This window comes from Bos javanicus, chromosome 5, assembly GCF_032452875.1.
Source record: "Bos javanicus breed banteng chromosome 5, ARS-OSU_banteng_1.0, whole genome shotgun sequence".
In the NCBI taxonomy this organism is placed as follows: domain Eukaryota; kingdom Metazoa; phylum Chordata; class Mammalia; order Artiodactyla; family Bovidae; genus Bos; species Bos javanicus.
Window position 1 is genome coordinate 55,289,963 of NC_083872.1, and position 26,362 is coordinate 55,316,324.

The 26,362-nt window shown below is 39.6% G+C and overlaps 2 long non-coding RNA genes across 2 annotated transcripts in view; one reads left to right on the forward strand and one right to left on the reverse strand.

The window, feature by feature from the left end:
• Nucleotides 1-9,372: 9,372 nt before the first annotated feature.
• On the reverse strand, nt 9,373-14,657 carry LOC133247625 (uncharacterized). The gene is made up of 3 exons (XR_009736457.1): nt 14,485-14,657; nt 10,735-10,851; nt 9,373-9,752 (listed from the first exon to the last, which is right to left on the reverse strand). It is a non-coding gene; the product is annotated as an uncharacterized LOC133247625 (long non-coding RNA).
• The window catches only part of LOC133247626 (uncharacterized), a 34,187-nt gene continuing 22,463 nt past the window's right edge, over nt 14,639-26,362 (forward strand). The window contains exons 1-2 of the long non-coding RNA XR_009736458.1: nt 14,639-14,800; nt 23,610-23,706. This is a non-coding gene — a long non-coding RNA (uncharacterized LOC133247626). The remainder of the gene's footprint in view (nt 14,801-23,609; nt 23,707-26,362) is intronic.

A 26,362-nucleotide genomic window follows, 5' to 3' on the forward strand; every position in this document is an offset into this window, starting at 1 on the left:
AAACATGTATAATATCATGTATGAAACGAGTCACCAGTCCAGGTTCGATGCATGATACTGGATGCTTGAGGCTGGTGCACTGGGACGACCCAGAGGGAGGGTATGGGGAGGGAGGAGGGAGGAGGGTTCAGGATGGGGAACAGAGGTATACCTGTGGCGGATTCATTTCGATATTTGGCAAAACTAATACAATATTGTAAAGTTTAAAAATAAAATAAAATTTAAAAATAAATAAATAAAAGAAATGACAAAAACAAAAACTTAAAAAAAAAAAAGAAATTTCTTATTTACAAAAAAAAGGTGAGAAATGAAAATAGCATTCAGCATTTGTTTTGCAGCAGAGTCATTATAGAGGCAGCACATACTCTGGGCAGCCAGGATGGCACCACCAAAATGGGGAAGAGTTTTTAAAGGCTGATTTGTGGAGGCAAGAATTGTTACAGGGTGTGTGATCCACTCGTGGACATGTTTCTAATTGGCTAGTGGTGAGGCAACACGGTGGTATTTCAGGAGTCAACATTATCAACTTTCTGGTTGCAGTCAATCTGGGCGCTCTGTGCTGCTAGTGAGCATGCTGTTTCCTCCACCTGCTGGGGGTTTTGTTGTTTAGTCACTCAGTTGTGTCCAATTATTGGTGACCCCATGGACTACAGCCCACCAGGCTCCTCTGTCCGTGGGATTCCCCAAGCAAAAATATTGGAGTGGGTTGTCATTTCCTTCTCCAGGGGATCTTCCTGACCCAGGAATCGAACCCGTGTCTCCTGCCTGGCAGGTGAATTCTTTACCATTGAACCACCTAGGAAGCCCAGGTGGGGGATTTAGTATCTACAAAACAACTTAAGAATATATGTCAGACATAGTTTTACCTTTGAAACAGAACTGAGGGTCCTTTTGACTGATTTATTAAGTTATGGCTACTTTCCTATATGACTGTCCTCTGTTCCTGCAGTTTTACTTCCCCAAATATTGACTGCTAGGCCCTGTTCTTTGCTCCACATGCAGAACCTAGGAGGGTTACAGTTCAGTTCAGTTCAGTCACTCAGTCGTGTCCGACTCTTTGCAACCGCATGAATCACAGCACGCCAGGCCTCCCTGTCCATCACCAATTCCCGGAGTTTACCCAAACTCATGTCCATCGAGTCGGTGATGCCATCCAACCATCTCATCCTCTGTCGTCCCCTTCTCCTCCTGCCCCCAATCCCTCCCAGAAGGGGGGTTCCAATCAGGGTCTTTTCCAATCAGTCAACTCTTCGCATGAAGTGGCCAAAGTATTGGAGTCTCAGCCTCAGCATCAGTCCTTCCAGTGAACACCCAGGACGGATCTCCTTTAGGATGGACTGGTTGGACCTCCTTGCAGTCCAAGGGACTCTCAAGAGTCTTCTGCAACACCACAGTTCAAAAGTATCAATTTTTTGGCACTCAGCTTTCTTCACAGTCCAACTCTCACATCCATACATGACCACTGGAAAAACCATAGCCTTGACTAGACGGACCTTTGTTGGCAAAGTAATGTTTCTGCTTTTGAATATGCTATCTAGGTTGGTCATAACTTTTCTTCCAAGGAGTAAGCTTCTTTTAATTTCATGGCTGCAATCACCATCTGCAGTACAGTGTATCTCTAAAACCTCTTTTCTCAGTCAACAATAAGCAGGGATGCAGACGGATCTGTAGCCAGGAAAGCCCCTACATGTTCCTGCTTGGTTTCAACTTATCTATATAAATAATACCCTCAGAAGTCATTTCAGAATCAAAAACTGCTATGTATATATATGCTTATATATGACTTTATAGCTATGTAATTATTTTTATTTTGAAGGGAACGTATTTATTCATTAAATAATCATTCATTGATTAGCTATTTTTAGATCTCCTTATGCTAGATACCGGAGAAGGTGATGGCACCCCACTCCAGTACTCTTGCCTGGAAAATCCCATGGACGGAGGAGCCTGGTAGGCTGCAGTCCATGGGGTCGCAAAGAGTCAGACACAACTGAGCAACTTCACTTTCACTTTTCACATGCATTGGAGGAGGAAATGGCAACCCACTCCAGTGTTCTTGCCTGGAGAATCCAAGGGACGGGGGAGCCTGGTGGGCTGCCGTCTATGGGGTCACACAGAGTCGGACACGACTGAAGCGACTTAGCAGCAGCAGCAGCAGCATGCTAGGTACATAATTAAATGACTTATGTGTTTAAGGAAATTAAAATGTTGCTGAGAAACACACAATATATATTTTCAAGCAGCAGTCTGATGCTACGTGTTTTGCAGATTCTTTCCAGGCGCTATCTCATTTGTTTCTCAGCATTTCACAGATTTCCAGCTGAAAGAGATCCAGAGATCATCTCCTCCACTGGGGTATAAATGAACAAAGATGAGACTGACTTGCTTAGACAATTAATATTAGAACCAAAATCCTTTGACCCAAGAGCAATGCACAGACTACATTCACTCTTCCTGAGCAAATAGATATGCCAGTGCTTCTTTTACTTTTTAATATACATTTAATTTTCAGTTTGTCTAGTTCAATTCCAAACTTGTCAAATAGCTTGAACTACTTTTCACATATTTGAGGTTTGGCTTGATATAAGTCATATTTATGAAGAACATTTTATTTTAATTTATATATATATATTTTAAGGAAGAATTAAAACATATGCTTCTGATTTATTTACAATTAACTCAACCTTTTACTTTTCAATAGTCATTTGATGCTTAGATACTTCATTGTGGCTTCAAAATAGTTTCTCCTAAAAGTTGAAATCATAGTTCATTAAGATTAAATAAATTACCTCTAAAAAATCATTGTGTGTGTCTCAAAACTAGTTTTCATAATATTTTATGAAATATTTGGATTCCAAACTTAACAAACATTTCTCATTTTTACTAAGGCAAACTTATTCTCCATTTAAAATCTTTTCCAACTCTTAATGTGCTATTCAGACAGTGATTCTATTTTACATTTTCTCAGAATCCTTTAGAATATGTATATTATAGTTATTAAAATGGATTTGTCATCAAAAAGGAAAGGAGGAGGAAAAAACACTGAGGTTTTTTTTTTTTCAAGAAAAGGTAATAAGAAGACTTTTAAATGAATACCTCTTTTCACCATTCAGACATTAGTGAACTTGGCATTAAACCCATTCTTAATTCAACCCATCTGTTCAGTGCCCACTGCTTTATTTTTAGTGCCACCATTTAAACCACCTGAAATACTTCTTAGTGAAAATTAACAAAGAACACAACATTCCCAATATAATAAGTATGTATTCCCATTACTATATACATATATATATATTCACCAATGAACCATTTTCTCTGATATGGTATGTTTATCTTGTGTCTCTTAATATGAACTATACTTTCTGGAAAAAATTCTACAGTTTTTATGTCAGAGAAGTTTAACCACTAATCAAGTGGTCTATTCAGTGTGGCATCTGAGTGTAAATTATTCATTTAATGTAGTGTCAAATAAATAGACTGAATGTTAGCACTTACTAGCAAAAAAGAAAAAAATAGAAGACAGAGGCATACTTTATCAACGTATGAAAATTTAAGAGGCAATGAAGACAACCAGCCTCCATATATTTACTAAAATTCTGTAGGTGGGTTTGTCTGCAGTGGCCAGCTGTTTGTTGAAGCTCAGACTTTGTCCCTGTCTTCACACCTCCTGACATCCTACAGCAGTACAGTGACGTGGAGGCAGCCTGCGACAGCAACCAGCAAGCCCTGATGGTCTGCACCCAAGCTTCCCCTGCTGACCCTCCTCTTTCCAAATCAGCCCTGAGAGTTTCTCAAAAAGACCTAATTGTACCTCTTTGGACTACAGTTTCAAGCTCTGTGCACCAGAGTTTCAGAACCAGAGTTTCCTGTTTCAACAGGAATTCCTGATATTTATTTTTAAAGCCAAAAATCAGAAGTTCCTCATACTCTAAAACTTTTTACTTTACATGAGCTGAACATCAAAGGTACATAACCAGGTAGCTTTCATTTTATGAGATCCTGCAGTTTCAGCTTCTGGGGTAATATGTTTTTTGTAGGATTTTTTTCTTAGTCTTTTCATTTCTAATAAGAATCTAAAAGCACTGGTGGGGATGGAGAAAATAAAAATGTGTGCAGGTAATTGCATAATCCAATGTTTTTCTAGTGTTGAGCACATTTTTAAATATAATTATTGCTATTATAAGAGACAGGATAATCTAGTAGAGATGACAAAGTTTCATAGCTGCAAGTGACCTCAGAAAGCACATAGTTGAATTCCTTGGTGCACAGAAGCAGCCTTGCAAGGTTAAACAATATCCCTGAGCAACAGCCATCAGCTGACCCAGTCCTCAGGTTCTACATCCATTATCTGTTCTCTCTGCCCCACAACCTGGACTGGGAGTCAGAACGTGGTCTTTAACTTTCCACCAACCCTATGACCTTTCTGGGACTCAGTTTCCCCACCCCTGAAACAATGGTGGTTAGACCAGACGTCCTTTCCAGTATTAACATTCAATGTGTTCTAGACAGAAAGTTGCATATTTTTAATTTAAAGAATACACATTTATTTTTGAAAAATGTAGAATTCTTTATTTTATCTTCTAATCCTTCTTGAATGATTGGTTTCATTGTTCAGTGTGATATTGAGTGTGAAGACCTAAAAATGCCTAATACTCCATACACAGTAGCTCTTAATGTTCTCATTTTTTCCTGAGGAAGCAGGAATATGTTCACTCCTTTGCCAAAAAGTCTTCTCTGCTAATTCTGACAGGACTTGGGCTCACCTCACTCCCTAGTCATGTTCTCCAAACTGAAAATGCAAACCAGACAGGAGAGGCTTGAACAAAGGAAGCCACGGAGCTGTGGAGGCATTGGGAGGGGTGAGACTGAGAAAGTGTTAGAAATGGAAAGAAATCTCATAATAAATAGCAAAAAAGAAAATACTTAAAGATAAGTCTTTTAATAGTCGACTACTCAGATTAATTAAAGAGGTCAAAAGAACTTCTGGGGATTTCCAAGTAACTTCCAATCACCCAAGGGATAGAAAACATTAAGTATTCAGTTAACAGTGCCCAGGGACACCCAGGGAAGGCCTGATACAACTCTGAGGGTTCTCTATGCATAATTAGACCTCACTCCAGGGCTTAGAACAGCTAATATGCAGCTAATATTCCCATCTTGCCTATCGTGTATGTAGAATGCGCACTGCAGCAACCCTTGGGATTGCTTTTTAATTCCTGCTGGTTTTCCAAATGCATGCTGTAGCTGTAGATGTGACATATACCAATTTATTCAACTAGTTTCTCCAAGTTTTCCAAATAAGCTGAATCCCAAGTGAGTTTTTCTTCCAAAGCCCATTATGAAATAAACACTGCCCAATCATGCAGCAAGGTATTCTCAATCCACAGATGGCCTGTCAATCAAAGGAGAGAGTGGGTGACTTCTAATTTTGAATACCCAGGAATCCAGCTGGATTAGAGAAATGATCCCTGGAGCAAGATCCTATCCATGGCCAAGTTTCCACCCCACCAGGGTACAGTTGAGTGCTCAGAAGCAAGAATCTGCTAAATTAAGCTCTGGTATCCTCGGGAAATGAAGGCACCTGCAAAAAGAAGTTCCTGGGGAACAGTGTACTCAGGCACAGGATCTGGCCCCAAGGTTAATACGCCACCTCAAGGCTCCATGAAATTGTTTCCATGCTCAGAGGGAAAAAGGAGAAATGAGGCAATGATTCTGGCTACTCTGTCTGTTCTCCCTTACAGTTATGCAGAGCCCTTTCTCTTCCTGAACTTCTGGAACAGTTTTCAGCTTGAGACATTTTGGGCTAATGAACTGTGTAGTAGCCTTCTGGGAGTTAATCTTGAGTTTAACTGGCAGACTGGCAGAACAATCTGCAGCTAGAGACCCCTTTGCATTTTCAATTCCCTTATCAAGAAATGGGGATAACTAGCCTTGGTTCTCCACCTCATGGTGGTCTATGTGATTAAGTAATTAATGTGAGTCAAGTTCATTGAAACCAGAAAGAACCATATAGATGCTAAGAAGTATTATTATAACAAACCCCAGTGGCTTGTCTGGTTAATTTCCTTGCTAAGTCAGACAAAAGGAGAAATTGAATTGGATTTGTAGGATGGGTATGACTGTTTTGAGTCAGCTGTGCCATGGTGACTTCAGATTGCTTATAGTACTTGCCAGAGTGATTTTTCCCCTGAAGACAAGAAGGATTTAAATTAAATTGCATTCTTTCATCCTTTGACTATGGAAAAGATCTAATACTTTTTCCTAACCCCAGATTTTATTTGACACCATCCTCTGTTTTACGGTCAGTGAGAATTTATTCAGTACCCACATACTGAATATATGTAATGAGAGATGGAAAACCTTCACTTTGTTAAACAAGCTTCTCTATTCAGTCTATTGCTGGTAAGTGTTATGCCCCAAAAAGGGCCTCCCTGGTGGAGGCTCCGGGTAAAGAATTGTCTGAAATGCAGGAGACCCAGGTTTGATCCCTAGGTCAGTAAAGATCCCCTGGAGAAGGGAATGGCAACCCACTCCAGTATTCTTGCTTGGAAAATCCCATGGACAGAGGAGCTTGGCAGGCTATAGTCCATGAGATTGCAAAGAGTCGGACATGAGTTAGAAACTGAGTACACATGCACCCACACATGCCCTAAGATTGACACCAAGTTGAAAAAAAAAATACAACCATGCTTTATGGGAAGTCACAGTCTAGCTGGGTAGCTGGACCCATACACAAACAGTGAGAATGCAAGGGATGCATGAGTGGTATCACCTAAACACAAACATCTTCCAAGCATGAACTTCCTAAAATAAAGACACCCTCTAACCCAGGAGAGGGAATAAATTGCATGTAGTAAGAAAGGCAGCCCTTGGGAAAGACCCTGATGCTGGGAGGGATTGGGGGCAGGAGGAGAAGGGGACGACAGAGGATGAGATGGCTGGATGGCATCACTGACTCGATGGACATGAGTTTGGGTAAACTCCAGGAGTTGGTGATGGACACGGATACCTGGAGTGCTGTGATTCATGGGGTCGCAAAGAGTCGGACACGACTGAGCGACTGAACTGAACTGAACTGATAGTTATAAAATTGGCTATGTTCCCCTTATTGTACAATATATCCTTGTAGCTTATTTTATACATAATTATTTGTATCTCTGAAGCCCCCCTCTATGTTGCCTCTGCCCACTTCTCTCTCCCCATTGATAGCCACTAGATTTGTCCTCTATGAAGAGTCTCCTTCTTTTATTTTAGATTTGCTAGTGTGTTGTAAATGAGTCAACTCTTCGCATGAGGTGGCCAAAGTATTGGAGTTTCAGCCTCAGCATTAGTCCTTCCAATGAACATCCAGGATTGATCTCCTTTAGGATGGACTGATTGGACCTCCTTGTAGTCCAAGGGACTCCCAAGAGTCTTCTCCAACACCACAGTTCAAAAGCATCAATTCTTCAGCGATCAGTTCTCTTCACAGTCCAACTCTCACATCCATATATGACCACTGGCAAAACCATAGCCTTGACTAGATGGACCTTTGTTGGCAAAGTAATGTCTCTGCTTTTGAATACGGTATCTAGGTTGGTCATAACTTTCCTTCCAAGGAGTAAGCGTCTTTTAATTTCATCTGCAGTGATTTTGGAGCCTCAAAAAATAAAGTCTGACACTGTTTCCACTGTTTCCCCATCTATTTCCCATGAAGTGATGGGACAAGATGCCATGATCTTAGTTTTTTGAATGTTGAGCTTTAAGCCAACTTTTTTTTTTTTTTAAGCCAACTTTTTCGCTCTCCTCTTTTACCTTCATCAAGAGGCTCTTTAGTTCCTCTTCACTTTCTGCCATAAGGGTGGTGTCATCTGCATATCTGAGGTTATTGACATTTCTCCCAGCAATCTTGATTCCAGTTTGTGCTTCCTCCAGCCCAGCGTTTCTCATGATGTACTCTGCATAGAAGTATACAGCCTTGACATACTCTTTTTCCTATTTGGAATCAGTCTGTTGCTCCATGTCCAGTTCTAACTGTTGCTTCCTGACCTGCATAACTATAAATGGCATATAAACTTAAAAAATTCCAAATAACCATATTGTATATCTGTAAATTATATAATATTATACAACAACTATGTTAAATTTTTTTTTTAAATTCTTTAAAAATAAAAACACAGCCATGCTCTTCCCAGGCTTCCCCCATGACTCAGGTGTGAAAAATCTGCCTGCATTGCAGAAGACCCAGATTCAATCCCTGAGTCAGGAAAATTTCCTGGAGAAGCAAATAGCAACCCACTCCAGTATTCTTGCCTGGGAAATCCCATGGACAGAGGAGCTTGGAGGGCTACAGTCCATGGAGTCGCAAAAGAGTTGGACACAACTGAGAGACTAAACAACAAAAACAAGAACATGCTCCTCCCATCTAAACCATGGTCTTCAGGATAAAGTACAAACCTTAATATGGTTTAAGTGAACTTCATAATCTGGCCCCTGGTTAGCATCCAGCACCATCTTGACCTTCTCTCACCTCACACCTAACAGTCAAGTGACCCTTATCATTCAGTTCCAGTTTACCAAATCCACTGAGCTCTCTGTCACCTCCCTAGCACAAGGTATTCCCTTAGCCAGAAAAACACTTCCCCCAGTGTTCCCTCCTTCATTTCCCCCCAGCTCCTCCCCATTTGTCTAGTTTCTGCCTCAGTCCCAAAGTCTATATGGGATATCCCAACGGGCATATTTCAGTTTACAGTCACATCCTCCAGGAACCTTCCCTGATGGCTTCAGGTCATTGTTATGTGACTCTTTATGAACTTGAATTTCTCCATTCTTAGCCGTTACTGTGCGGTATTATGATGCCTGTCCTCTTGTATTTTGCACTAAGCTGTTAGCTCAAGGGTGGCAGCATATGTTGCTGACACAGCACCAGCATAGCAAGCGCACGATAAATATTATGTGAGTGGATGAATGAGTGAGTATATAGTTGAAGAGTCTACCCAGAGCTGCAAAGTGCATCACGTAGCTACAAGAATATTAACCCCATTCTGTTTCATTTCTCCAAGACTATTTTCATCTCAACTAAATTATGTCTGGGGTCTGTCTCTGGTGCTCAGATGGTAAAAGAATCTTCCTGCAATGTGGGAGACCGGGCTTCAATCCCTGAGTCAGAAAGATCCCCTGGAGAAAGAAATGGCAACCCACTCCAATATTCTTGCCTGGAGAATTCCATGGAGAGAGGAGCCTGGTGGACTACAGTCCATGGAGTCAGACAGTCAGACATGACTGAGTGACTAACAAATTATGTCTAAAGCTAGGATCTATAGCTAAGATCGCTTTCTTATACTATATCTCCTTAACAAGTATATATTGTTTACACAATAAGGGGGTTTCTAGTTTTTATGCAGTGCTATTGTAACAAAAATACCAACCTCAAGTGATGTTAAAGTCTTAGTGTACTTTTAATTATAACCTTAAATTGAGTTTCTGTATAATCCATATCATTCATAAAGGGGAAACAGATTTATTGGCATGTTTGATACAATACCCAAATCAAATAAGATGTTTTTCAAAAATTTTAATGCATGCTGTCAATTTTAATTTTCCCTGAAAATCCATTTTGACATTGATCCAAACCCATTCTGTAAAAATGGTATTTTACTGCATATAATTATGTACTTCATGTTGCTCTACAGCTGTTCTCTGGTACTTTCATCAATCAATCAACCAGACTTATTGAGTGCCTGCTAGGGGATTGCTCAGCACTAAGATGGGAGCTAAGGGGGGAAGAGAGAAAAAGTATAATTAATCTGCTTCCTGGCCTCAGGCAGTGTGTAATCTAGTTAAGCAATTGACTGACAAGCACAAACTGATTTTAAAATTCAAAATAATTATGGAACAGGTGCAAATATCTATCCACAAGCTTAGGGAAAAATGAAATGTATTTTTCTTTACTTCTTTCCTGCTCCAAGTGTGGCTTGAGAATCCACAGCACCAGCAACCACGAGAAGTTTGTTTAGAATACAGATTCTCATAGAAATTACACTCCAATAGAAAAAAAAAGAAGAAGAAATATGATGGACCCAAATTAGGAACTTAAAATTTTCTAGTAGTACCAATAAAAGTTGAAAAAAAACAAGGAAAATGAAATTCAATTACATATTTTCCTTATATAAATTATTTAGAGTATTATAATTTCTGCATATATTCATAATAAAATTATTATTGAGAAAAATTAATAAATTCAAATTCTCAGGCCTGGTCCTGGAACTACTGAATCAGAATCTGCATTTTAACTGGGCCCCCAGGTCATCAGGATGCTGAGAGAATCAATTCCTAGGCAGGTTGATAAGAAGTCCAGGGGTCCCCAAGGAGAGACGGGTCTGGAATTCTCAAGGAGGAGGAAAGGACAAACTTTTTTTTCCTCTACATTCCTTAGGATTATATAACAATAATGTATCCTGCTTGAGGACATTTTCTGGAAAAAACCTTCTGGCTAATCCTGTAATCTTAACATGTAAATTATGGGAGTGGGTCTAGTAAGATCTTTACAACCTCCAGACATTCTTTTGATTCATTGTAATAAATAATTAAAAAGTATATAACTCCACTGCTAACACTAGCAAGAGGGTACTCTTTCTGCCCCCTTCTGATGTCTATGTCAGAAGGTTTCTCTATCTCTTTTATACTTTAATAAAACTTTATTACACAAAGGCTCTGAGAGATCAAGCCTTGTCTCTGGCCCCAGATTGAACTCACCTCCAGAGGCCAAGAATCCTGGCGTCTTTTGTGGTTCAGCAACAACCTTTCAATGCATGGTAAAGCTTTTGAAGCACTGGTCTGGTAGATTATTTTTCAAAGGAGTCCACAAATGACCTGCATTAGATCACCATGGGGCACTAGTTAAAAATGCAGGTTCAGCCAAGACCTATAAAATCATAATTTCTGAGTATCAAACCCAGGAATATCCAGTTATAAAAAGCCTGTCAGGTGAGACATATACTATCTAACATTTGAAAATTTTTGCCACGCTGCCTATAAATGAGGGAGTTTTATCTAATTATGGAATTTAAATTGCTTTTCAATAAAACCATACAAATAGGGTCTAAACATTGAAAAATGCACTTATACATTTTGATGGAGAAGAAAAGATTTATCTGATATGTGTTAGATTGATCACAAAAATACAAAATGCTTACATTTCCAAAATATTTTAGAATTATATTCCAATATAGTTCAACTAAGTTCAACAAACATTTATTTAGCATCTGCTATGGATAAATATTGGAGAAGGCAATGGCACCCGACTCCAGTACTCTTGACTGGAAACTCCCATGGATGGAGGAGCCTGGTTGGCTGCAGTCTATGGGGTCACTAAGAGTTGGACATGACTGAGCAAATTCACTTTCACTTTTCTCTTTCATGCATTGAAGAAGGAAATGGCACCCCACTCCAGTGTTCTTGCCTGGAGAATCCCAGGGACAGGGGAGCCTGGTGGCCTGCCGTCTATGGGGTCTCACAGAGTCGGACACGACTGAAGTGACTGAGCAGAAGCAACAGCAGCATGGACAAATATTACATCATTGCTAGAATAATTAACTGAATGTACATTTATTAATTTTCTATTGTGTGTCAGGGGTTGCATTGGGAGAACAATGCATTGGGAGAACAACCCCATTACAACAGCGATGTAATAAGATATGGACTCATTTATCAAGGAAAACCAGTGAAGGAACATTGTGGAGTTACAGTTTTTCTTAGAAGTATGTGTGTGCATGTGTGTGTGCTCAGTCACTCAGTCGTGTCCAACTCCTTGAGACTCCATGGACTACAGCCTGCCAGGCTCCTTTCTCCATGGGACTTCCAGGCAAGAATTCTGAAGTAGGTTGCCATTTCCTTCTCCAGGGGATCTTCGGAACCCAGGGACCAAACCAAAGTCTCCTGTGTCTCCTGCATTTCAGGCAGATTCTTTACTGCTGAGCCATCATGGAAGCCCTTGCTCAGAAGTATCTCACCTTGGAAAGAGTAGAAAGAAGCTTGTCTGTGGGAATCTCTTAAAGAATATGGTTAATGACTATTTTACCTTAGTAGAAGTATATATCATATGGAATATGTTTTTATAGTTCAAATGTATCAGATTAGGTAAAATTTCATACTTATCATTGAGACTAGAACACAAATATTTCAGATTTTGTTATTAATCATCTTTGTTACATAATTATATCAAGCAGAATAGGCTATTATTCTGCACTAACAAACAACTCCAAAATCTTTGTGGTTTAAAAACAAGTTTATTTTTGTTCATGCTTTATGTGAATTATATTTGACCAAAAGGGCCCTTTGTGGTAGTTACTCAGGGATTGGGGCTGATGAAGGCTTCATCTTGACACAGGCTTCCCTGATTAAAGATCAGGGAAAAGAGGATATAATGGACAAACCTGCTGACTCTCAAAGCTTCTGCCAGGAGGTGATGCATCTCACTGCAGCTCTCTTTTCATTGGCTAAAACAAGTTAGATCACTGCCCAAGCGCAACAGAATGGGGATGTATTGGGTTGGCCAAAAATTCACCTGGGTTTTTCCATAACATCTTACAGAAAAATCCGAATGAATTTCTTGGCCAACCCTGTATCATCCTTTTGCCTGGGGAGGCACCAAATATTTATACAGTCTATCATAGTAAACAGATAAAACGCTCAATAGAATGATAACTAAGTCAATCAGACTTCAGATCCAGGTTCAAATAGTGAAATCTATAGTTTAGCCAGAAGCAGGGGAAGGGGAAGAAAAAATAACAGGGAAAATCCACATACTGTTTCCAAATTGAACTTGGGTCTACTCACCTGACATGGAGGAAAGCCAGTCTACTAACATCAGGTTGAGGTGAAGCAAAGTAAGTATCTATTGCAAGTCAAAGCAAGGAGAAGAGGAAGCTCATGCTTAAAAGACCCGAATTCTCCAATGACTTGCAGGAAAGGGTTTTTTAAGACAGTGCAAGGGAGAAAGAGGGTTGTGAGGTACGTGATCAGCTCTTGCTCTTCTCTAATTGGTTGATGGTGAGGTGATCGGGTGATGTTTCAAGAAACTCAATCATCAACCTTCTGGTTCCAACCAGTCTGGGGTCTACATTCTGGTGATCAGCATGCAGTTAACTTCCTCCACCTGGTAAGGGGTTTAATCTCTGCCAAACAACCCAAGGATATGTCTCAGGATACTATCTACAGTCCTTGAGGAGGAATTAGAAGGCTCTGACTTTGTTTTATGACTAGGTTATCAGCATTGTGTCTTTCTTGACTGCTTTTCTTTGTTTCTGCATTTTCTCACTTCTCTGGTTAAATTTATCCTTTGGAACTTGGGAAAGGCCCAGGAGGCCAAATTTTTTTTTGCAAACAAGAGGCAGAGGACACAGGGAGAGGTGGCCCTGTCCCTAGGAAGGCCCTGCAGAATCCTGCTCAGTTTCAAGACAAGGAATGGAATTGCGGTGGTATACATCTAATTTTTTCAGTAAATGCCCTGAGATTCAATGTGGTCCTTCTGAATTTCTTCTTCAAATGAGCTATACCCAGCAGTATTCAAGTCATTGTCTGGAGAAGTCATTAATTCTTTTCCATGCCAAAGGTAAATGCCTTAATCTTGAAAGCATCAAGTTTGGCATCCAGAGGTGGGAGAGATCCACTAGCTGGGAGGTTCATTTTTTTTCTCCTTTTCCCATCCTCTTTTCTTTATTTAAGTGCTAAGAACGCTTTATTCCACTGGTTTATGCAGGTTAGGGAAGAGTGGGATAATCCATTTCCCACAACTTTAATTCCTTCATCAAATAAACAGAGGTTTTCTATATATCTTAAACAAATATTACAACACATTTGCCAAGAACTGCTGTTAGAGATGTAAAGGTAATGCTGAAAAACATTGGGTAAATAGGTAAAATGTGTTTTGTGCTTTCAAGTGTCCCACAGTCTCATATTATATAAGGATGTTCAAAGATAGAAAAATTCAAAAATTTTCAGAGCAGAGTGTCTAAATACTGAAGAAGTAGAAATCAAGGCAGAAAATGTAAAATGACCAAGTTGTCTGGTCAGGCACATAATGGACAGATATGACCCACAAATTAAAGAAAGACAATCTGGGGGTGGTGTGCAGTCAACAGAGTCACAGGGACGAGGCAGAAAGATATTGCATTAGGCTGGATGGGAGGGGCTGGCAGAAGTAGAATTTAAAAGATCTGTTGACTGATGGAAGGTACAGGAGATCAGAAGAGGAGTCAAGATTGACCACCAATCTTGTTCTCTCCCTATAGGAAGCCCCTGCCTGTTTGGGAATATCTACTGGCAGACAAGAAGCACCAGAATTCAGGAAGTCCACCTAAATATGAAACCACCATGTAAGTAGGACTGTACAGTTTCCCTCAGGGTTTTTTCCTAATGAGAAGAGTGAATATAACCAGGTTACAAAGGTTAGTCATTGCTTCTGCAATTGAAGTTATGTCAGGTGGTAGCTCTCAGACCACTTACCTGACCTTCCATGTCTCAGGGATTCTCCCTTGGATTTGTTAAAATACGGCTTCCCTGAAAATCACTTCTTTTGCTACTTATTTTCTTGCCAATGACAATCCATTCTTATGTCAATGGCATTATCTCTTTTCATTCTGTTACTCTTGGACAGGGGAGCAAACTTCTGTTTCCATGGTAACAGAGATGGTTAGACTTTATTGTGTTTCCTTCATCTGAGAGAAGAGATGGTTAGAGTGGGTTGGGTTGATGAGATCTTCTGAGACCACGAGGGTCCAATATTAGAGCTACAAGTGCCCATTTGGCTCCTTATGATCAGGTAAGGGCCATGGGGACTGTGACGGGAAACCTTCAAGTTCATTAAGAAGATATACTTGGTCTTTTTCTCCAAAAGTCTCTTCCCAAAGTAATAGTCATAAAGTTCCTCCCATCGATATGTGTCACTAAAAATGGAGAGAAGGAAGGTAACAATGATGGAACAAATGATGTAAGGAGATGGGCAAAAAAAGTGAGGGAAGGAAAGGGAATAGTGAGAAGATAGGAATAGGTAAGTAGGAGGAGTTGATCTATTGAGAAGGAAAGTTGTGGAAGTGGATTAAGACATTAGAAAAGTAGCATTTCCGATGGGCAATAGTGATGCAGAGGCATTTAGTAAGGCACAAGTGCTCTTCATGAATCTGAGGACCAAGTGGCAGGACAGAGCAGGGATCTGTTATAGATTCTTTTATCTTCTCTCTCAGATCCTGGTGAGACAGATAGTCCTTGGTATGGAATCAGTGTGACACAAATGAGAGCCTAGGTGAACAGTGCTTTTCAGAAATGTGCATACTGCTGCTTCTAACTTCACCCAGACACCCATAAATATATTGGTGAATCAACTATGTGAGGGTTTTGTGATGTTGAATTGTGAGTTGGAGGGGGAGGGGTTTGAAGACTACTGCATGGAGGTGAACTCCCTAAAGACATGGTCGGTTGCTGAGGCTATATGCTTCTGGTTATGAAGAGCACCATTTGTATTGATAAAATTTGTAGATTACTTTTAGGGTTGTTTTCTTTTTTCTCTCCTAATCACCCCACTAAGGGACAGTGTAAAATGGGTGGAGGATTAATGTATGAGAATTTCACATACTATTTTAAAGAAAGTGAAAGCTGCTCTCTTGTTCCCCTTTTAATGCTGATTTAAATAGGGTCAGTGTCATTCCACAGCCCTACAAGAGGCCCCTAACACTTCTTAGGTACACAAATCCCATGAGAAGAAAGGGTGAGAGGGAAACAGACCATCATAAAGGTATTATAGAAACCCCAATGCAAGAACTGTGATTGCCAAAAAAAAATTTTTTTTTCATCTTCAACTCTGGAATCTCTATATCTTTCATGAGAAAACTAATCCCACAATTTATGATGCATTTATGTCTCATTTACACTTAATTTATCAAAGCCACATTTTTCAGATAATTCTAAGATAACAGACGGATGACAGGCTTCTTTATTAAGCCAGTTTAAGAGGTAATTCTTGAAAGTGAAAAAAATAGACTTTACCCAAACTTACTAGAATTTGTTCTTGAGTTGGATTCAACTCCGAGTATTTCACAGCTTGGAGGATTTCAAACATGAAACAACCTGCTCTCCAATCAAATTATCAAGCTAAGCTTTCACTGACAAGGTATATTTTATTTATCAGACACTTATGTCATCAAGGGTTTTAACCAACTCTATATTGGGCAAGACCTGGCTACCTTCCAATTTATAATGTGCCATCTGATCACTTCGGAGCCACGGGGCCAGCAATTATCCAAGTCATCTATACTGACACAATAAAAACAGATTAGCCTTCTAAAACAAATGGATTTACAATTAGGTCATTAAGAAGATGGCCACCCTTCTAACCCCTTTTCTCCATCTCTGTCAGAAAGAAGGCCAAATAGGTCTGCTCATTTCCCACTATATTTCCCCTAACCCCTAAGGTATTTGGTGAGTGAAAAACCTATAAACTTTTCCTAATGCTTTTTATCTTCTGCTATTCTCCTCCATCCTGCCGCAGGTCATTTAAATAAATGTTTGCTGCTTGAATTCATTTGTCCTGGTGGCAGTGATTAATGTACCTGCTTGGTTTAATTTTATATGCATTTTATATCACCCATTGTGCATTTTCAGACTTATTAAATAAGTGCTCAATCTTTTCACATAGTCAGTAAGCATTTTATTTATATAATGTTTGTGTGTATATATCTGATTTTAAAAAGCATTTTCTTTTCCTTTAAAAATATAAATACCTATATCCTTAACCACCAGGGTTATGTTTGTTTTCTAATGCATGTGCTACAATGCAAAGTGAAGACAAAGCTCTAAAGTTAATAATCGGCTTCATTCATTTAAAACAAAACAGCTTCAAATTTAACTCCTTATTGACAACACTTTAAGTAGATTTCTTAATCACTTACCCAGAAGCAAATATCTACACTTTTCTTAACAAATGACTGGGTTAGAGGACTTTATAATATGGTTTATAGGCGGGATTTTACATGATTTTTATAAACTCAGTTTCATTAATGTGAAAAGTCCCATTTTGATTTTGCATGTATGCTTGGTCACTTCAGTCATGTCCAACTCTTTGCAACCCTCTGGACTGTAGCTTTTCAGGCTCCTTTGTCCATGGGATTCTCCAGACAAGAATACTGGCTTTCCCAGGTGGATCAGTGGGTAAAGAATCCGCCTGCAATGTAGGAGACATAAGAGACGCCAGTTCAATCCCTGTTATGGAAGATTCCTTGGAGGAGGGCATGGCAACCCACTCCAGTTCCATCACCAGGTATGCAAAGAATTTTACTAGACCTAGTGTATTAAATCACTGATTTCAAAACTTCTTTATTCTGTCTTCAGTACATTAAAGGTAATATTTTCTCCTCTATACCTGCTCCTGCAGTTTGAATATGATGCCACTAAAGAGCACTAAAAGCCAGAGAGTGTTACCAGTGGATAATTATGACTAAATGTACATACAAAATGCACACAAGCACACACATACACATACACACAATACTAAGAGGTTAAACAAAAGCATTTGATTGAAAGATAATGCTCATCTAGACCAATAGTTTCAACCAGGATCTTTAAAATCCCCAACTTATTCAAACATTCTGGAACACTCTGCAAACTTTTGGTATAAATTTTGATATATTTTAAACTCACTTTAAAACTATAACTAAAAAAGCAATAACCCCACTCAAAATTGCTGCAGTAATACATTTTGCCAGTTGGAGGTGATCTGCATACTAACTAGGATGGTTAGGTTAATTGAATTTTGTGCCAATCTAAAAATTAATTTTCTTCTGCCACATCAGCATATATGCCATATAACTTTGAGGTAGTAATTCTGTGAAGTTTTGTTCATTTGTTTATTTGTTTGACTTTTTAAAATTCAAATTTGAACATGTCTATATCTATAGAAGATAGTTCTTACTAGCATAGACTCTGGCCATGGCATAAAATTTAGTTAGACAATAACAAACAATATTATTAAAGTTCACATTTATTCAGCAACTTACTATGTAACACACAACACTTTAAGTTCCTTGCACAATCTATCTGGTTTAATGCACACACAACCCTATAAACTAGCTACTACTATTAACAAAATATTGAATAAATGAGGAAACTAACGCACAGAGAGGTAAGTAAGCTGCCCCAAATCATGTAAGTAGTAGTCAGAAGAGCTTCCCAAGTGGCACTAGTGGTAAAAAACCTACCTGCCAATGCAGGAGACGTAAGAGATATGTGTTCCATCCCTGGGTCAGGAAGATCTCCTGGAGGAGGGCATGGCAACCCACTCCAGTATTCTTGCCTGGAAACTCCCATGGACAGACGATCCTGGTGAGCTACAGTCGATGGGGTCACAAGGAATCGAACACAGTTGAAGTGACTGAGCAGCAGCAGTAGGCAAAAGTGGTGAGTTCTTAACCTAGGGGTGTGTGTGTGTTAGTCGCTCAGTTGTGTCTGACTCTTTGGGAGCCCGTGGACTGTAGCCTGCCAGGCTTCTCTATCCATAGAATTCTCCAGAAAAGAATATTGGAGTGGGTTGTCATTTCTTCTCCAGGGGATCTTCCTGATGTAGGAATTGAACTCAGGTCTCCTGCCTTTCAGGCAGATTCTTTACCATCTGAGCCACCAGGAAAGCCCTCTCAACCTAGTTGGTCAGGTTTCAATGCCCATACAGTTTGCATTTAATGCCCATACCCAACTGTTTCTCATACTTTTTTGTTTTAAATGAGACTTCTGAGACATACGAATATATCCACATCTGTCTAATCATGGGAAATGCTGATATTTATAGTCTATGAGATAAAATTCTCTTTCATTTGTTAATGTAACTCTGCTAAGTCATTCACGCTTGCAATTATTTGCCTGCCCAATAAATCTTGATAAGAATATATGCTAGGTACTGGTAAAATAGAAAACACACTTCTTGCCCTCAAGTTCACAGTCTCATCTGTGAGACAATTGAGTCCAGATAATAAAAATACTCTAATTGGTATGATAGACTGAAACAAAATTCTGTGGGAACAGATAAGAAGGATATCTCACAGATGGGAAAATAAAAGACTTCCCAGGAGTGATGGCTGAGCTGATCTTTAAGGATGCTTAGACATCAATGAAATCAGTCCTGAAAATTCATTGGAAGGACTGCTGCTGAAGCTGAAACCAATATTTTGGCCACCTAATGCGAAGAACTGACTCATTGGAAAAGACCCTGATACTGGGGAAAGTTGAAGGGAGGAAAAAGGGATGACAGAGGATGAGATGATTGGATGGCATTACCAACTCGATGGATATGAGTTCGAGCAAGCTCCAGAAGTTGGTGATGGGCAGGGAAGCCTGGCGTGCTGCAGTCCATGGGGTCACAAAAAGTCAGACATGACTGAGCAACTGAAATGAACTGTCAATGAATCAAGTGAAGGTGGGAAAGCCATTCCAGATAGGGCCATTAGTGGGGAATTTCAAGTAAATAACTCAGTATGGCTAGAGTTCAGGGTTTAGTGAGGGCAATAAGGTGGAGATTTTGAAAAATGAACTTGGATAACCAAGTTGGATGAAATTAAAGAGGGCTGCGTGTGCTATGAAAGTAGCTTGGGTGCTGGTATGAAAGGAATGAGAAGAATCCTGGCAGATTTTAAGCAAAATAGTGACCTTGTAAGCTTGGGGAAATGAATTGAAAGGGGAGCAGGGAATGGATGAGGAAGGCCACAGATAGAATCCATGTGAGAAATGAAGTAAAGGAAATGGTAATTCCAGTGATGATAAGGGGAGGCTGGATTAGATGAACGTCTCTCCTATGGACTGAGAGAAACATGTTCTCTGGCTGTGGGGGACTGAGATGTGAATCTGAGATTCCTGGCAACTTTGTCCTCTAACCTAAGAAGAGGGCAGTCTACACTAGAAGATAATGACACCAATATTCAGAAAGAAACAGAAGTGAGTAATCCTTGTTCAAATGATACTAGCAAATTCCTCTTTGCAGTTTTTTTTTTTTCTATTTTCATTTATAATAAAGTGTCCTTGAATAATACAAGCAGAAAAAACTGAGCAAGTGGTCTTAAACCAAGGATTACAATAAAAAGTTGACACTGTGGGAACCTCAATGTATGACTTCCTCAACTCTTACTCTTGTTATTTATTTGGTAAATTTCAGTTGTTGATATATGAAAATAGTCAAAGGGAGTTTCATCAGAGATAATGTCTTTGCCTTGTCCCTTTCCCCACAGTTTCCAAAGTCAATGACATATTCATTCATTTATTCTGCACTTGTTTACTGAGTATCTACTATTCCAGGCACAGAGGATAAAACAGTAGAAAAAGGAAGTCCAGTGCTCATGGAGCTTACATTTTAATAGAGGTGTATAATAATGTAACAAGAAAGTGGAATGAAGCTAGGGACTTTCCCATATGAAAAATAGTTTATTTTCAGGTTTATGTTCTTGTGTTACTCCAGTAAGCTTGATTTTGCCTCAAACAATGCCTAGTATTTTAACTACTCACTTCTGATCCTAATGCTGGGAAAGCTTGAAGGCAGGAGAAGGGGATGACAGGGGATAAGATGGTTGGATGGCATCACAGACTCAATGGACATGAGTTTGAGCAAACTCCTAGAAATGGTGAAGGAAGGGAAGCCTGGTGTGATGCAGTCAAAGGGGTCGCAAAGAGTCAGACACAACTCAACAACAATAACAACAAATGTAGAAGTATCCATGGCAATATAAAAAATAATGGACATGGTTATGTTCCAATAAAACTTTATTTACAAGACCATTAGGTGGGTTAGGTTTGGCCTGTGAATTGTAGTTTGCCAACCCCTCGACTGGATCATAGGATTTCCAAATCTAGGAGACTTTATGTAACAAACTACACAACCTAAAAGATCAAATGGGTTCCCCAGTGGCTCAGTGGTAAAGAACCCACCTGCCCATGCAGGAGACACCAATTCGATCCCTGCATCAGGAAGATCCCCTGAACAAGGAAATAGTAACCCACTCCAGTATTCTTGCTTGGGGAATCCCAAGGACAGAGGAGTCTGGTTGGGCTACAGTCCATGGTGTCATTAAAGAGTCAGACATGACTTAGCCACTAAACATCACCAAAGGATCAAATACTTTTTTGCCAGAAGTTTTTGGCTGACTTCCAGAAGGAGCTGTTTAACTTCTGTTGCTGCTGTTTAGTCACTAAGTCATGTCCAGCTCTTTGAGACCCCATGGACTGTAGCCCACCCAGGCTCTTCTGTGCATGGGATTTCCCAGGCAAGAATACTAGAGTGGGTTGCCATTTCCTTCTCCAGGGGATCTTCCCCACCCAGGAATCAAACTGGCATCTCCTGCATTGGCAGGCATATTCTTTACTGCTGAGCCATTGGGAAGCCTTCTGTTGAACTTTAAGGACAGTTAAATGAAGAAAAAGAAAGCAAACTGTGAGTTAAACCAAAGTGAAAATATATCATAAATCCTTATATGCTCTAAATATGGCTTGAGATTATACTGTAAATCCCAAAAGTACTAACAAGGTGGGGATCATAAACATGCATGCATGCTCAGTCACTCAGTCGTGTTTGACTCTGTGTGATCCTGTGGACTGTAGCCCAGCCAGGCTCCTCTATCCATGGGATTCTCCAGGCAAGAATACTGGGAAGGGTTGCCATGCTCACCTACAGGGGATCTTCCCAACCCAGAGACAGAATGGAGTTTCTTATGTCTCCTACAGTGGCAGGCGGGTTCTTTACCACTAGCACCACTTGGGAAGCCTTTTTTTTTCTCTTAAAACTATTATATAATCTATGGTATTGTTTTACTATAGATGGCATCTAAGAATTGAGGAGAAGGAACTGGCAACCCACTCCAGTATTCTTGCCTGGAGAATCCCAGGGACAGAGGAGCCTTGTGGGCTGCCCTCTATGGAGTCACACAGAGTCGGACACAACTGAAGTGACTTAGCAGCAGCAGTCATGATGTTCTTTTAGATCACCAAAATCCCATGGACAGAGGAGCCTGGTAGGCTGCAGTCCATGGGGTTGCTAAGAGTCGGACACGACTGAGTGACTTCCCTTTCACTTTTCCCTTTTCATGCATTGGAGAAGGAAATGGCAACCCACTCCAGTGTTCTTGCCTGGAGAATCCCAGGGACAGGGGAGCCTGGTGGGCTGCCGTCTATGGGGGCGCACAGAGTCGGACACGAATGAAGCGACTTAGCAGCAGCAGCATACAACTAGTAAGTAGTGGATCTTAATTTAAGTTCAAGATTGATTGATCCTAATACCCACGCTATTAACCTCTGATCATTCTTGCCACTGGAAAGAAATAACCACCCACTGAAAACTATTAAATGGTCCTTCTGGGTAGTAAACTCAGTTCTGTTGAGATGAATTAGTTGCAGTTGCTAAACTATATAGGTAGGAACAGATCTTTGAATGCCAGTGGTTCCAATGTGATAAGTGCCCCAAAATGACCCACTCATACTTTATTCTAAGCCATTATTCTGGCAGTTCAACTGCACCATTACAGTAGTTAATTTTGATAACATTCCTAAAAATAAATAAATATACGGTATAAATAAGCACAAATTCTAGAGCCAAACTTCCTGGGCTTGTATCCCCACTTACCAGCTGTGTGGCCTTGGACTGGTTACTTAAGCCTGAATTTACTCACCTATAAAATGGAGATTCTATTTGGATCTGCCTCATAATGTTATAGAAATGATTAAATGAGATAATCTATGTAAAGCACTTAATATGGCACTTAGAACACAGTAAATGAGTAACAATTCATACCTTTTTTAAAAAAGCCATGACTCAGATAATTGATTGGCAGTGTTCAAAAACAATCCTCTTAATGTCTCCCTCTGCCATACTGAAGCCAAAATGATTGACTGCTTTGCTTTGAGAAACAAATCCACATCTGTAGCAGAGTACATTTAAGGTAAAAGTTCCAGTTTTTCAAAGGTCCCTCAATTCCCCCTTCACATGTCTACTAAATTTTAGATGACATAGTAAAATGCAAGGTGTCCTTTCTGAATGGCATTTCAAACATGAAGCCCAAAATTAGAGATTGGATCAGCCAACCCAGTTTCTGCCCACTTAATGGGGTAGTCAGTTCTGTCCTAAGGCTCACTACAAAATTATCACTAGCAAAATTATTTCAATGTGTTAGAAGCTGTCCTTCTGGACTGCTTGCATCAGTCATGGAAATCATATGATGAACTACCTAGCTGAGGTCAGGCAAACAGTGTTCTGAAATTTAGTCATGACACTTAAAGACTGACTGGGAAGAGGCTGCCATTCATACCACGTCAACTCCGCTTCCTCAGATCAGCTTACTCCAAGCAAGCCACACAGCAGCTCTATCATACAGGCAGATGAATGTTTGTGAAAATGTTAATAAAATGGCTGTTAGTTAAATCTGACAGCTTTGAGATTTGGGAACCAGTCCTCTAGATAAATATGAAAGTAACTGGACAATTGTTCTAATCTGAACCTAGCCTTTATGTCTGATTCTGTGTCTGTTTCTGGCATTTTTCTAAGTATGTGCTTAGAAATAATAATTAGAATATATCGGCACTAGTGCAAGTGATGTGTCTTTCTTTCCTCTCAGGTATAATTCTGATTTTTAGAAACGAAGAGTTATGAATGCATTTTGCAAATGAAGAAACTGGAAAAAATGATGGAAGAGGACCATGTGGTATATGAAGGTATTATATTTTTTAGATTCCAACCATATAGCTTAAAGTTAATTTCAGTCCCTGAATGGACTATAATGCAAATATTACTACAGATAAAAATTGCAAAATCAAATAATTACCTTGTCAAAAACTAAAATTAAAAAAAAAAACTTTTTAGGGCTTCTTTTTCACTTCTGAAAATATCTATTAGTATGTAAGTTTATTATTATTACAAAGATGCTTTACTTCAACTGTTTTAAGGCTTTCTTTTTCTTTTTCTTAAATTGTAAATATTCTCTAGAGTATCAGTTACAAATAGATCAGTACACTCAATGTACTATAATAAGTACTAATGTAGTTTTTGCAACTTACAGTACTTTCTATGCTTCTGAAAGCATTTTTATGAATAATAGTATTGATCCCTAGACTAACATCATTTAAGGTCCAATTCAAATCTAATCTCCTCTACAGAACTGTCTCTAAAAGACTCCAGACTGAAAGACATCTAATGTCTTAGAGTACACATTTCCTGCCCATGCACTTGATTTTTATCTTTTATTTTCCATCACCTAATTAATGACTTAATTATCTGCTCATTTGTAATTATTCACCTCCTCATTCATCCATTCAATCTTTAATAAATGTGTCCTGAGTACATTCAATATATCCATCATTGTGCTGAAATCTGGGATATTAAATTACATAATAGTAATTGCTTTATAATATAATATTATATATAATATAAAAAGAGGACCAGAAGTCAGAAAACCTACCTCTGTTAAGAGGAGTCAAAGAAAGCATCACAGAGGAAAAGACACTGGGACTGGGACTTCCAGGATTGGATCCTGATAGTTTGCTAGGTGAGAAAGAGATCATTCCAGACCAAAGGATATGAAGAAATTATAAAATGGCAAGGAAGTTCACAAAAGTGGATACATTTTCCCTGGTATTTCAACTCTCAGCCTGGATACATCATTTCCAGTGGCCACTTTCTTCTGAGCATGGAGGCTTTCTCTGTTCATACTTGAATGGAAACACGGTCACACAAGTCCCTATTTGGAAAGGATCCTTCGAGGGAACTAGATAATCTTTCAATTATCAGAGTAATTAAATGCCCTGGGCTTCCTTTGTGGCTCAGCGGTAAAATATCCGCCTACAACGCAGGAGACCTGGGTTCAATACCTGGCTTGGGAAGATCCCCTGGAGAAGGGAAATGCTACCCACTCCAGCATTCTGGCCTAGGGAATCCCATGGACTGTATAGTTCATGGGGCACAAAAAGTCAGACACAGCTGAGCGACTTTCACTTCACTTCACTTCTGAGTAAGACACCCTGTTGTGACAGAATACCTTTATTGGGAGGGTACAGAAAGAATGAATTGATCAATCTAATGCTCCTTGGCATACAATTATAAAATCTGGCCCTCTGGAAAAGCATATGCTATAGTTGTCAGGACTAGATATTGCCCTTTTTTGTAAAGACGCACACGTGTGTGCATGCTCAGTCGCTCAGTGGTGTCTGACTCTTTGCAACCCAGTGGACTGTAGTTCACAAGGCTCCTATATCCATGGAATTTTCCAGGCAAGAATACTGCAATGGGTTGCCATTTTTTTCTCCAGGGGATCTTCCCCACCCAGAGATCAAACCTGCATCTCCTGTGGCTCCTGCATTGGCAGGGAGATTCTTTACCACTGCACCACTTGGGAAACCCAAAGTTGCACATACTTTTATATAAAAAGACATCTTAGTTAAGCAGAACTGCGTGGATTGCCCATGTAGAAAGTTCTTTGTTTCACCACCTTCAGTTGGAAAGTTTATTTCCTCTCTTTTAGAATGAAGTATACTAACTATTCCTAAGTCTTTTGTAAATGTGTAGAGATCTTACCTCATGTTAGTAATTTTGCTCACTCCTGGATGGTACCAAAGTCTATAAAGTAAAGACTGGAATTAATGGTTAGTAACCTCAACAAAATAAACTGACTTCATGAGGAAATCACAAACAAAATCCTACTGTGTGTGTGTAAAAACTAAGTGAATGGGAAAAATGCAATATGGAAAACTGGATTTCTGCTAACTTAATGTCGGGGTTGGAGTAATACAAGCATTTCCTTCATTAAGCTTCATCCTCATCAGATTCTAATTATTTATTACCTGTCACAGGTAATTATTTTAGGTGTTACCTGTAGCTATGATAAGGCTTCCCAGGTGGCAGTAGTGTTTAAGAACTTGCCTACCAATGCAGGAAAGATGCGAGTTCTATCCCTGGGTCAGGAAGATCTCCTGGAGGAGGGTGTGACAACTCACTTCAGTATCCTTGCCTGGAGAATCCCATGGACAGAGGAGCCTGGCAGGCTATAGTCCATAGTGTTGCACAGGTGGCATGACTGAAAAGACTTAGCATATGTGCACATAGCTGTGATGATGGCTCTCTATTTCTCAACTAGGTAAGTCATTTGGCAAAGGAATTTTTGAAGACTGGAAAACAAATTTAAGTGGAATTTCTTTTAAAAATCTTAAAAGTCACATTTCATTATCTCTTTGTCAACTTAACTTTTGTGACAGAAGAAACTGTTCTAAGAGAAGCAGCCCCAAGACAAAAAAGTGTAGTCAAGTGACTAAGGAAGTGCCTGGGAAAACTATGGAAGGGAATAGAAAAAAAAAAATGAAGAGAAGGCAGGAAGGTGCC